A 14,796-nucleotide genomic window follows, 5' to 3' on the forward strand; every position below is an offset into this window, starting at 1 on the left:
AGGTGCCCATGTGTCCAACCTCCCGGGAGGGCCACTCTGGACACAGGGAGAAAGTGACCAATGGGGAGTCTCCAGAAACAAGGGCTGACCCTAGCCCTGTTCCTGCTCCTGCCCCCAGCCCTCCCACAGTTCCTGCCCCTGGCCTTGCTCCTGCCCCTTTGGTGCCGCTGCCCCTACCTCTGCCCTTGGTCCTGTTCTTGCCTTGCCCCTGCTCCTGCTCCTGCCTCTGCCCCAGTCCCTGCTCCTGCCCCTGTTCTTGCTCTTTCCCCTGACCTTTTCCCTGTCACTGCCCCCACCAGGATCCCAGAGACATTGTGAGCCCCCACAGCCCCATGGGGACACCCAGTTGTAGGATGACCCTTAGTTCAATCACCCAAGCCCAACACCTCTCCCTATTTGTGCTTTCTTCCCCTAGGATGTCCACATCCAAATCTTCATATCTCTAATATGAGTACAATAGTTTATGTGTCAATTGTAGAAGAAAGATTAATAATTATCTGATTTTAAAGTGAGATCATTCTGAATTATGAGGATAAGCCCAATGTAAATATGATGGTCCCTAAGTGTGGAAGGAGGAAGAAGAAAGGGTCACAATTCCTAATGGGAACCTCACCTGGACATTATTTTTCCCAAATATTTGATTGACAATTCTTTACCATTAACATAAAATATACAACAGTGCAACTATACAAACACTTGTGCATTCTTTTTATGACTATTAGTATTCTTGGTGCTGAATATGAGACAGGATAATTCAGAACAGAAAGTAAAAAAAAATGCATGTACCATAGCAGTGTGAGAAATGGATACATTATCTTGACATGAAGTTGAATATGTTGCGTGAAATCTATCTCTCCCTCTCTCTGTCTTTCCCTCTTTCTCTCTCTCTCCCTAGTTAGTGATAAATAGGTGATGGATATAGATTGATAGATAGATAACATACAGATTTCAGATACATATGTACATATGTAAAATACTCACATACTCAAATTGGATGTACAAATAATGTTGAGAATGTATTTCTAAGACAACACAGCTTTTCTGACAAATTGGATGAAATACATTTGAGTAAAATAAAAACTGTGATATGGTGATGACTTTGCCAACAATGTAAATCACATTAATGTTGTGAGGTCTTGTTTTTCAGATACACAAAATATGTTTTTTCTTGGTGCCTATGATAAACATATTTTCCATTTACATTACTATTAAACTATGCCAACTTTTACAAATAGGCATTAGAATCAGCCAACCCAGTCCTCCTTCTCTTCCATACCTTCATACTCCTGCATCACAGGCCTAAACCCACTGACCTTATGATTGGTCACTTCGCCCTTGTCCACATAACGAAACAATTGACTATACTGTTTATGATGTCTACAGATCTGATTGAAATATTAAACTTTTGGAATATTTCAAGTGTAAGGCTTTATTCTGCAAAGACACTTGGTCTGTCTATGAGAACCACCTGCCTCCTGAGCATCCTCTAGGCCATCATCATCATCATCCCTAGCACCCCCTGGTTGGTCAGATTTAAACAGAAATTCACAGGGGCGCCTGGGTGGCTCTGTCTGTTAACTGTCTGGCTTCGTCTCAGGTCATGATCTCATGGTCCATGAGTTCAAGCTCCACATCGGATTCTGTGCTGACAGCTCAGAGCCTGGAGCCTGCTCCAGTTTCTGTGTCTCCCTCTCTCTCTTCCCCTCCCCTGCTATTGCTCTGTATCTGTCTCTCTCAAAAATAAATAAGGATTAAAAACTCTTTAACAGAAATTCACAAAGTACATCTTTCATTCTTTTATCATCCAATGGCTTCTGTTTGTCTCTCAATAATGACTGTATCTTCCATACTTCTGCTTCTAACGTGACCCAGAGGAATCTACTGCATGTCAGTAAATACTGTCCATTTTACCACATAAGCTTCATCATCAGGTGCTGTTTTTCATTTTGACATTATCCAGGGATTTTTTCTTCATAGGAGTCAGGCTGCTCTCAAGTGCATACATGGTGGCCTTCTTGTCCAGGCATCAGAGGCAGTGCCAACACCTTCACAGCACCAGCCTCTCCTCAAGAGTCTCCCCAGAGACAAGGGTCACCCATACCGTCCTGTTGTTTGTGAGTTTCTTTGTGGCCATGTACTGGGTGGACGACATCATTTCCTTCTCCGCAACTCTGTTATGGACATAAGATAGAGTCATCCTGGATTTTCAGAAGCTTGTGTCCAATGTCTATGCCACTATCAGTGCATTGGTGTTAATTTGTTCTGATAAAAGAAAAAAAAATGTGTTTCAAAAGTGTAGGAAAATGACAGTCAATTTACAATTATTTATTCATGAAGTAATTAACTTGAAAATTGGTTCTTTTCCTTTAATCAAATGTCAGATTATTTGTTTATGTAACATTTAAACTGTAGTTTTAATTTAAAGGTAATTTAAAATTATATTTTGGGGGGTACCTGGGTGGCTCAGTCAGTTGAGCATTGGCTTCAGCTCTTGTTATGATCTCACACTTTGTGAGTTACAGCCTCATATTGGCCTCAGCTTCTGTCAGCCTGTCAGACTGCTAGCAAGGTGCAGTGTTTGGATATTGTGTCCCTCTGTCTTCCCCTCCCCAACTTGCGCTCTCCCCAAAATGAATAAATATTTATAAAAATAGTATCAGGAGTTCTGGGTGGCTCAGTGGGTGTTAGCGTCTGATTCTTGATTTCCTTTCAGGTCATAATCTCATAGTTCATGTGTTCCCATTGGGCTATGTGCTGACAGTGCAGAGCCTGCTTAGAATTCTTTCTTTCCCCTCTATCTGCCCCTCCCCACACTCTGGTGCTCTCTCTCTCTCTCAATATACATAAATTAGGGGCTCCTGGGTGACTCAGTGGCTTAAGAAGCCAACTTGAGCTCAGGTCATGATCTCATGTTCTATGAGTTCAAGCCCCACATCAGGCTCTCTGCTGACAGCACAGGGCTTGCTTTGGATTCTGTGTCTCCCTCCCTCTCCCTCTCCTTCTCTCCTAATTCTGCTCTCTCTCTCTCTCTCTCTCTCTCTCTCTCTCAAAACTAAATAAACACTAAAAAGTTAAAATAAATACATAAACTTAAAAAATTAAATAAAACAAAAAATATCTTAATTTATCTAAATATTTTTGAAACCTGTGATGTGAAGGAGCCTCCAGTTTGTTTAGTTTACTATTCAGGAAGATTAGATATTCCTATGCATTTACAATTCCTGTCTCTTTCACTTTAATTCTCAAACTCCCTTTAGGAAAATTGTCTCTTGTACAAGAAAATTACACTCTAAATTATTATTGTGAATTAGTACAATGTTAGTATTACCTATTGGTTATGCAGTATTTTTAAACTTAAATTTACTCTTATTCAAGAGACTTAGCTATGTATCCAATTTTACTTAGCAACAATTTCTCTCTGCCCTATTTATACTTACTTCTCTGTGTTCTGGCTTCTATTAAGGCTGCAGAGATTTTACCCTCACCTTTGTAGTTTTTCTCTATTTTATCTTTCATTGGTTTTAGACCTCTCCCCGCTTTTCTCAGTGCTTTTACATTTTTTTTTTGCTTTTCTTTTTTTTTCTTTTTTTAATTTAAATTCTTGTTAGTTAACATACAGTGTAATATTAGTTTCAGAGACACAAAATAGTGATTCAACACTTCCATACATCACCCCCTGCTCATCAAGACAAGTGCACTTTTTAATCCTCATCACCCTTTTAACACAGCATCCACCCATCTCCCCCCGGGAACCATCAGTGTGTTCTTTATACTTATGAGTCTGTTTGTTGGTTTGCCTCTCTCTCTCTTTTTTCCCCCTTTGTTTGTTTTGTTTCTTGAATTCCACATTTCAGTGAAGTCATATGGTATTTGTCTTTCTCTGACTGACTTATTTCACTTAGCATTATCCTCTCTAGCTCCATCCATGTTATTGAGATTAAAATGTTTTTGATGGCTGAATAATATTCCGTTGCATACATATATGTCACTTCTTTTTTATCCATTCATCAGCTGATGGACACTTGGGCTCTTTCCATAGTTTGGCTATTGTTAGATATGCTGCTATAAACATCAGGGTGCATGTATCCCTTTGAATTAGTATTTTTTTATCCTTTAGATATTTCATTTTCTTTCCTGTTATTCAGTTTGGTTAATATTTTACGTGAGTAATTTTAATACATTTTTGTTACAATGAATTTCTGATTTGCAACGTTATTGTCTAATTTTGAATTTATAAATTTATTAATCTTTTCTTTAATTTTATTTTCTTATTTTTATATACTCTAGTGAACCAACTTTTTTCTTCTCATTTTGATCTTCCTACATCTGTAGTGAAAAGTGAGTTCCTCATAATACTCCAGTCTTTAATGTGCTTGGTTGCAATATTGCTTCTCAAGATTCTAGCTATTATATCTTTCATCAACTTAGATGAATTTTAAACTTTTAAAATTTATTATTTAAATTTAAGTTCATTAACATACACTATAATATTGGTTTCAAATGCATAACCCAGTGAATAACCACTTACATGCAACACCCAATGCTCATCCCAACAAGTGTCCTCCTTAATGCCCATCACCCTGCTGCCCCATCATTCACACAGCTCCCCTACAGCAACTCTCAGTTTGTTCTCTGTGTTTGTCTCTTATGGTTTGCCTCCCTCCCTGTTTTTCTCTTATTTTTTCCCTTTCCCTATGTTCATGTGTTTAGTTTCTAAAATTCCACATATGAGGGAAATCATGTATTTGTCATTCTTTGCCTGACATATTTTGCGTATCATAATACCTTGTAGTTCCATCCACATTGTTGCAAATGGCAAGATTTCACTCCTTTTCATCAATGAGCAGTATTTCACACTGCTCTCTCTCTCTGTGTCTCTCTCTCTCTCACACACACACACACACACACACACACACACACAAATCACCTTTTCTTTATCCATTCACCATTTGATGGATTTGGACTCTTTCCATAATTTGGATATTGTTGATGGCACTGCTATAAACATTGGTGAGCATATGCCCCATCATAACAGCTTTTTGGTATCATTTGAATAAATCCCTAGTAGTGCAATTGATGGGCCACCAGGGTACTTCTATTTTTAATTTTCTAAGGAAACTGAATACTGTTTATCAGAGTGCTGCATCAGTTTCCCTTCCCACCAACAGTGCAAAAATATTCCCCTTTCTTTCCCACCTTGACAACATCTGTTTTTTCCTGAGTTGTTAATTTAAGACATTTTTTTTTCAGGTGTGACATGATACCTCATTGTGGTTTCAATTTGTATTTCCTTGATGATGAATGATGTTGAGCTTCTTTTCATGTGAGCATTAGCTCTCTGGATGTCTTCTTTGGAAAAGTGTTTATCCATGTCTTCTACCCATTTATTCAATGGATTGTTGTGCTTTTATTTTTTTGTTTGTTTGTTTTTAATTTCTGGGGGTGTCTGATAAGTTCTTTATAGATTTTGGATACAAACACTTTATCAGATGTGTTATTTGCAAATATCTTGTCCCATTCAGTTTACTTTTTTTTTTTTAGCAGAAGTGTAAATTTGTTTAATACTTATGGAAAACAATTGATAATTGGCAATATTGATAAATGTAATGTCCCCTCTGGCCTAGAAATTCCATTTTAAAAATTTTACCATAAAGATCTATCAGCACACACACATGAAATTACATTGATTTCAGCAATATTTGTAAAAGCAAAAGATTGGAAACAACCCAGATACCAGATGTCCACGCACAAAACTGACTATGGTACATTCATATAGTAGGATAGTATGCAACTATTAAAAAGCATGAAGATGTATACCAAATACTTTTTTTTCAACATATGAAATTTATTGTCAAATTGGTTTCCATACAACACCCAGTGCTCATCCCAAAAGGTGCCCTCCTCAATACCCATCACCCACCTTCCTCTCCCTTTATTTTTGCTGATTGTTTCCTTTGTTGTGCAGAAGCTTTTTATCTTGATGAAGTCCCAATAGTTCATTTTTGCTTTTATTTTTCTTGCCTCCAGTGACATGTCTAGTAAGAAGTTGCTGTAGCTGAGGTCAAAGACATTGTTGCATGTGTTCTCTTCTAGGATTTTGATGGTTTCGCGTCTCAAATTTTGTTCTTACATCCATTTTGAATTTATTTTTGTGCATGGTGTAAGAAAGTGATCCAGTTTCATTTTGCTGCATTTCGCTGTACAGTTTTCTCAAAAACATTTGCTGAGGAGATTTTTTTAATCTTTATTTATTTTTCAGAGAGAGAGACAGTGCACAAGTTGGGGGAGGGGCACAGAGACATAGAGACAGAATCTGAAGCAGGCTCTGGGCTCTGAGCTGGGCTCTGAGACCCTGATGTGGGGCTGGAACTCACGAAAGGTGAGATCATGACCTGAGCCAGTGTTAGATTCATAAACCACTGACTCACCAAGGCACCCAAGACTGTTTTTTTCTTCCATTGGATAATCTTTCCTGCCTTCTTGACGATGAGCTTACTATATAGTTGAGGGTCCATATCTGAGTATTGTATTCAGTTTCAGTAATCAATCTGTTTTTGTTCCAGTACCATACTGTTTTCATGACTTCAGCTTTGGAATATAGCTTGAAATCCAGAATTGTAATGCCTCCAGTTTTATTTTTTAGGATTTCTTTCGCTATTCAGGGTCTTTTGTGGTTCCATACAAAGTATGATTGTGTGATCTAACTCTGCATAGAATGCTGGTGGTATTTTGTTAAGGGTAGCATGAAATGTGTAGGTTGATTTGGGTAGTCGTTTTCAGATTGATTTGGGTAGTATTGTTCAGAGTATACACCTCTTTAGTTAGGTTTATTCCTAAGAATCATATGTTTTCTGTTGCAATTGTAAATGGGGTTGATTCCTAGATTTATTTTTCTGTTGTTTTGTTATGTTGTATAGAATTGCAACATATTTCTGCACATTGATTTTATATCTTGCAACTTTGATGAATTTGTGGATTAGTTCTAGAAATTTTTTGGTGGAGATCTTTTGTGTTTTGAATATAGAGTAGCATGTCATTTACACATAATGAAATTTTGATTTTTCCTTGCCAATTTGTATGCCCCTTATTTCTTTTTGTTGTCTGATTGCTGAGGTTAAGACTTCTACTACTTATTAATTAGAAATGGTGAGTGTGGGCATCCTTATCTTGTTCCTGACCATAGGAGAAAGGCTCTTGGCTTTTCCCCAATGAAGGTGAAATTAGCTGACGGTCTTTCATTCATTGTCTTTGTAATGTTGAGGTATGTTACATAAACCCCTACTTTGTTGAGTTTTTTTTTTTTTTTAATCAGGAATGGATGCTATACTTTGTCAAATGCTTTTTGTGCATCTATTGACAAGATCATATCATTTTTATTCTTTCTTTTATGAATGTGGTTCTGTCACATTGAATGATCTGCAAATATTGAACCAGCCCTTCAGTCCAGGAATAAATCCCTGATCATGATGAATAATTATTTTAATGTACACTTGAATTCAATTTTCTAGTATCTTGTTGAGAATTTTTCCATACATGTTTATCAGGGGTATTGGCCTGTAATTCTCCTTTTTAGTGGGGGTCTTTGCCTGCCTTTGGAATCAAGGTCATATTGGCTTTATAGAATGAATTTGAAGTTTCTGTTCTGTGTCTATTTTTATGGAATAGTTTGAGAAGGATAGGATGCACTCTTCTTTATATATATATATATATATATATATATATATATATATATATATATGGCAGTATTCCCCTGGGAATTGATCGGGCCCAGAACTTTTATTTGTTGAGAATTTTTTGAAACTGATTCAATTTCCTTGCTGGTTGTGGGTCTATTTAAATTTTCGATCTTTACTCTTTCAGTTTGCAAGTTGGTAAGTGTCTAGGAATTTGTTCATTTCTTCCACATTGCCCAGTTTTTTGGCATATACTTTTTCATAGTATACCCTTACAACTATAACAACTTTGTTATAATTAACTTTAAACTTTATCCTTGTCATAACTGCATTTATGTTTCTGTATCAAACACCATGGGTTACTTCACTGGTGACTTTATCCTATAAACAACCAAAGAGGCTGCATATGCATGACTTGTACTCTAAGACATTCTGTAAATATCAAAATTGCAGAGAAATGAAAATATCAATGATTGCCCACCTTTACAAGAAGAAACAGTGTTGAATATTTGGAATACAGGGGACTTTTAGGACAACAGGGACACTGTGTAAGATTCCAAAATGGTGCCTAGAAATAACTATCCATTTCTCCAAACCCACACAATGTGCAACACCAGAAGGGCACAATAATGTAAACTCTGGAATTTGGGTGATTATGATGTGTCAAAGTATGTTAAGCAATTGTAACAAATTGTGCTACTCCAGTAGAGGATGGGTATATGGAGGAGGCTATGCTTGTGTGGAAACAGAGTATATCTGTAGCTTTATCTCAAATTTTCTGCAAAAAAATAATTTGAAAATTTGAAATGTTTACAAAACATAAGAGTCACTACATAATCAAAGTGAACAAAAGTCTATTTGCACCACTTTCCACCCAATCATAAACAAGGTCATCAATGACAGTCCCAGAACTTTCTGGTTGCAAAATTAAAAAAAAATCCACCACCTAGGAATATAAACTAAGAAAAAATAGAACTATTAATGAATTCAAGAGCAGATTCTTTAAAAAGATTTTCAAAAATGATGAGGCAATTGGAAAATAGATAAAACTCAGAAATTGAGCTAGACTTCTCAAAAAAAGAGAAGACAACTAAGTGAAACCATAATGAATGGGGAGAAATAAGAACCGAGAACACACAAATGGAAATAATTATAAGATTATATTATTAAAATTATATGCAAACAAATTGAACACTACGGAATAAACTTATACATTATGAGAAACATATAATCTTCCAAACTGAATCAGGAAAAATATAGAACATTTGAACAGACCAATAATTTGTAATAAAATGAATCATCAAACAAAAAAATCTCCCAAAAAGCAAACTCCAGGGACTGCATTGAATGTGTAGATTGTTTAGGGTAACATAGATATTTTACCAATATTAGTTCTATCAATCCATGAGCATGGAATGTTTTTCCATTTCTTTGTGTCTTCTTCAATTTCTTTCATAAGGTTTCTATAATTTTCATGATACAGGGCTTTTACCTCTTTAGCTAGGTTTATTCCCAGGTATCTTATGTTTTTTGGTTTTTTTTTTTGGTGCAATTGTAAATGGGATTTATTCCTTGATTTCAATTTCTGGTGCTTCATTATTGATGTATAGAAATTCAACCAATTGCTATACATTGATTTTATATCCTGTGACTTTGCTGAATTTATGTATCAGCTCTAGCCAATTTTCAGTGGATTTTTTTGAGTTTTCCCTATAGAGTATCATGTCATCTGTGAAGAGACAGAGTTTGACTTCTTCCTTGCTGATTTGGATCCTTTTGATTTCTTTTTGTTGTCTGATTCAGAGCTAAGACTTCCAGTACAATATTGAACAACAATGGTGAGAATGGACATCCCTGCCATGTTAAGATCTTGGGGAGAATGCTCTTAGTTTTTCCCCATTGAGGATGATATTAGCTGTGTGGCAGATATGAACAACTCAGGAAACCACAGCTGTTGTTGAGGATGCAGAGAAAGGGGAACTCCTTTGCACTTTTGGTGGGAATGTAAACTGGGGCAGTCACTCTGGAAAATAGTATGGAGCTACCTCAAAAAGTTAAAAATAGAACTCCTCTATGACACAGCAATTGCACCACTAGGTACTTACCCAAAGGATACAAAATGCTGATTTGAATGGGACCATGCAGCCCAATGTCTATAGCAGTTCTATAAACTATAGCCAAATTATGGAAATAGCTCAAATGTCCATCAACTGATGAATGGATAAAGATGTGATATATATAATACACACACACACACACACACACACACACACACACACACACACAATGGAATGCTACCCGGTAAAAACATCTAACATTTTCCTCTTCCCCTCTCCCATGGTCTTGTATTAAGTTTCTCAGGATCCACATAAGAGTGAAAACATATGGTATCTGTCTTTCTCTGTATGACTTATTTCACTTAGCATAACACTTTCCAGTTACATCCACGTTGTTATAAAAGGCCCAATTTCATTCTTTCTCATTGCCAGGTAGTATCTCAGCTGTGATTTGTTCAAGTACACCTTCAGCCCCTTTTTCTCTCTCTTCTTCTTCTGGAATTTCTTTGGTATGGGTATTGTTCCATTTGATTGCATCACTTATTTCACTAATTCTCCCCTCTTGATCCTGGATTTTTTTTTTATCTCTCTTTTTCTCAGCTTCCATTTTTCCATAATTCTACGTTCTATTTCATGTATTCTCTCCTCTGCCTCTACAATCCATGTTATGGCCATCACCATTTTATTTTGCACCTCATTTATAGCATTTTGTAACTCCTCATGACTATTTTTTAGTCCTTTGATATCTGTAGCTATAGATTCTCTGATGTGCTCTATGCTTTTTTTCAAGCCCAGTGATTAATTTTATGACTATTATTCTAAACTCTTGTTCTGTTGTATTGTTTAAATCGGTTTTGATCAATTTGTTATCTGTCACTACTTCCTGGAATTTCTTGTGAGGAGAATTTTTCCGTTTTGTAATTTTGGGTAGTCCTTGTGGTAGCTCCAAAGTACAGGGCATTTTCCTGTTGTCCAGAGAAACTTGTGTTGGTGGGCAGGGCCACAGTCAGACCCGATATCTGCCACCAGCCCACTGCTGGGGCCACAGTCAGGCTGTTGTGTACTTTATCTTCCCTTGTCCCAAGGGAAGGACTCACTGTGGAGTGGTGTGGCCTCTGTCTGGGCTGCTTGCACACTGCCAGGCTTGTGGTACTGCTTCTATGGAATCTGGCCCAGGGCATATTAGCCTGGGAGGATAAGCAAGTTGCACAGGGGCAGGAGGGGCAGGCTTAGCTAACTTTCCCATAGCTGGTGCCCTGTGGAAGGGGCTGTGTAGCTCTGGGAGAGGGCAGTCCTGTCAGAAGGATGGATCCACAGAAATCTAGTGTTGGGTGTTTGTGTGGTGCAAGCAAGTTCAGTGATGGGAACTGTTTCCCTTTGGAATTTCGGATGGGGGATAGGAGAGGGAAATGGAGCTTTCCAGCACCTTTGTTCCCCCAGAGTTCTGTCCTTCTGGGCCTTAACAACTCTCCATCCTGGCATCCTCTGGCCCTCCTTGCTCTTCGAGAGCAGAAATGTTGACTTTTAACATTTCAGAAGTTAAGTCCCACTGGCTGTCAGAACTCATGCAATCTGGCTCCTTCTCTTTTGCCAACTAGACTTCAAGGGCTCCATTTGCCCAGCAGGCTGCCCCTCCAAAGCCCAGGCTCCCTCCTACCAGTCAATGTAGCAAACACCTCCTCTTTGCCCTTCCTACCATCTTCTAGTTTTAATACATACAGTATCATGTCATCTGCAAGTAGCGAAAGTTTGAATTTTTGACGATTTGGGTGTCTTTTATTTCATTTTTCTGTCTGATTATTGAGGCTAGGACTTCCATTACTATGTTAAATTCCAATGGTGAGAGTGGACATCACTGTCTTATTTCTGACTGTGGAGGAAAAGCTCTCAGTTTTTTCCTTCCCATTGACGATCAAGTTAGTTGTGAGTCTTTCATACATGATCTTTCTACTGTGGAGGTATATTACCCATACTCCTACTTTACTGATGACTTTTCTCAAGAAATGACAGCAGTTTGTATACATTTTTTCTACATAGTTTTAGAGGACCATATAGTTCTTATCCATTTTTAATTCATATTGTACATCACGTTGAAATTTGTGAATATTGAAGCACCATTTCAGTCCAGGAATAAATACCACTTGAATGATTCTTTAAATGTACTGTTGGACGTCACTTGCCAGGGTCTTGTTGAGAATTCTTGCATCCATTTTCATTAGGGTTATTGCCCTGTATTATCTTTTCTAGTGGAGTATTTTCTGGTTTTGTATTCTTGCATTGAAAGGTAAAGATTGCCTTGTAGAATGAGTTTGGAAATTTCCTTCATTTCTATTTTTTTTGGGGGGGAGCTGCTTGAGAAGAATGGGCATTAAAACTTCTTTTAATGTTTGGTGTAATTCCCCTGGAAAACCATCTGGCTGAGGACTTGTTTGCTTGGGGCGTGGGGTTGATTACGAATTCAGTTTCTTTGTTGGTTATAAGTGTATTCAAGCTTTCTATTTCTTCCCGTTTCAGCTTTAGTAATTTGTATATTTCTAGGAATTATCCAATAATTCCAGATTGCCCAACTGGCTGGCACTAATTTTTCATAATATCCTTTTACAATTTGTTGCATTTCTGTGGTGTTCATGGTAATCTCTTCTTGCTCATTCGTGATTCTAATTATTTGGTTCCTTTCTCTTTTAGTTTTAGAAGTCTGGATGAGGGTTTATGAATTTTACTAATTTATTCAAAGAAACACCTCCTGTTTCATTGATCTGTTCTACTGATTATTTTTCTTTTTTTCTATATCATTTATTTTAGTATAATTTTTATTATTTCCATTTTTTCTGCTAGCTTTCAGATGAATTTGTCGTGCTTTTTCTAGCTCTATGAGGCGTAAATTATGGTTGTGTATTTGACCCTTTTACTACTTCTTCAGGGAACCCTATATTTCAAAAACATTCACTGTTATGATTATTTGCTCCATCCCAAATGTGGACTGTCATGTATTCATTATCATTTGTTTCCATGTATTTCTTCTTCATTTTTTTTTTTAATTTCCTGGTTGGCTCAGCCATTCTTTAGTAGGATGTTGTTTAGCTTTCATGTATTTGTGATCTTCCCAATGTTTTACTTGTGGTTGACTTCAAGTTATACACTGCTGTGGTTGGAAAATATGCATGGTACAATCGCAATATTTTGTACTTATTGAGGTAGTTTCTAAGTATGTGATCTAATCTGGAGAATGTCCCATAAGCACTTGAAAAGAATGTGTATTATGATGTTATAGGATGAAATGTTCTGAATGTATCTGTTAAATCCATCGGGTCCTCTGTCTCTTTCAAAGCCATTGTCACGTTGTTGACTTTCTCCTTAAATCATCTGTCCATTGTTGTAATTGGGGTGTTAAAGACTCGTATTGTATTATTATCAAAGGGTTCCTTTATGTTCGTTAGCAAGTGTTTTATGGATTTTGTTTGTATCAAGTTGGGGCATAAGTATTTACATTTGTTAGATCTTGTCAGACCTCTTTATTATGATATAGTGATGTTCTTCATCTCTTGTTACAGTCTTTTGCTTAAAATCTTGTTTCTTTGATAGAAATATTGCTACTCTGGCTTTGACTTGACTTCCATTTGTGTGATAAATGCTCCCCAGCCCCTTACTTTCAATCTACAGGGCTCTTTAGGTATAAAAGCAGTGTCTTGTAGGCAACATATTGATGAGTGTTGTTTTTCTTATCCATTCTGACACTCTGTGACTTTTGATTGGAGCATGTAATCATTTTACATTCAGATTGATTATTGATACATATGAATTTAGTGCCATTTTATTATTTTGTCATTGCTTCTGGAGACTTTCTCTGTTTCATTCTAGTCTTCATTTCATTGGGTCTTTCTTCTTGAGTCCCCCTTTAATATTTCCTACAGGCTTGGTTTAATGGTCACCAACACGTTTCATTTTTTTTTTTTTTTTGTCTGGGTAAGTCATTATCTCTCCTGATATTATGATCAACAGCCTTAGTGGATAAAGTATACTTGGCTGCATATTTTTTCCCATTCAGCATGTTGAATGTATTATGCCACTACTTCTGGTCAGCCCAGTTTCTATGGAGAGGTCTTGTGCTAACCTCATTCATCTTCCCTTGTAAGATGCAGACTTCTTTTCTCTTGCTGCTTTTACAAAGTTTTCATTATGTCTATATTTTGCAAATTGTACTATAATATACCTTGATGTTTGCCTCCTTTTGTGATTTTGATTGCACTTCTTTGTGCCTCTTGGATTTGGATGTCTCAGATGAAAGAAACCTTCATTTATAATTTCTTTCTCATGCAATTGTAAATGACATTTTTTTCTTTCTGCTACATCATAATGAATGCATGAAATGCAACAGATACCTGTATATTTGTTGTGAATTTTACAACTTTACTGAATTAATTTTCAGTTCTAATATGTTTATGTGGATTCAATAAGGTTTGCATATAAAATGTCATGTCCTAATTCCTAAACACCCACACTCTTTCAAAACTCAATAAGGAGGAAATAGAAAGCTTGAACAGACTCATACCAGCGAAGAAATTTGAACAGTCATAAAAAATATCCCAACAAATAAGAGTCCAGGACCAGTTGGCTTCTCAGAGGAGTTCTACTAGACGTTTAAAGCAGAGATAATACCTATCCTTCTCAAGCTATTCCAAAAAATAGAAAGGGAAGGAAAACTTCCAGACTCATTCTATGAAGCCAGTATTACTTTGATTCCTAAACCAGACAGAGACCCAGTAAAAAAAGAGAACTACAGGCCAATATCCCTGATGAATATGGATGCAAAAATTGTCAATAAGATACTAGCAAATCAAATTCAACAGCATATAAAAAGAATTATTCACCATGATCAAGTGGGATTCACTCCAGGGATGCAGGGCTGGTTCAACATTCGCAAATTAACCAATGTGATACATCACATTAATAAAAGAAAAGATAAGAACCATATGATCCTGTGAATTGATGCAGAAAAGGCCTTTGACAAAATTCAGCAACATTTCTTAATAAAAACCCTTGAGAAAGTCGGGAAAGAAGGAACATAC

General features: G+C 36.8%; 1 pseudogene; it reads left to right on the forward strand.

The window, feature by feature from the left end:
• The first annotated feature begins 1,177 nt into the window (after positions 1-1,177).
• LOC132676913 (vomeronasal type-1 receptor 90-like) lies at positions 1,178-12,611 on the forward strand (annotated as a pseudogene).
• Positions 12,612-14,796: the final 2,185 nt, after the last annotated feature.

The sequence above is a fragment of the Panthera onca genome, chromosome F1 (assembly GCF_046562875.1).
Source record: "Panthera onca isolate mPanOnc1 chromosome F1, mPanOnc1 haplotype 2, whole genome shotgun sequence".
NCBI classification, from domain to species: domain Eukaryota; kingdom Metazoa; phylum Chordata; class Mammalia; order Carnivora; family Felidae; genus Panthera; species Panthera onca.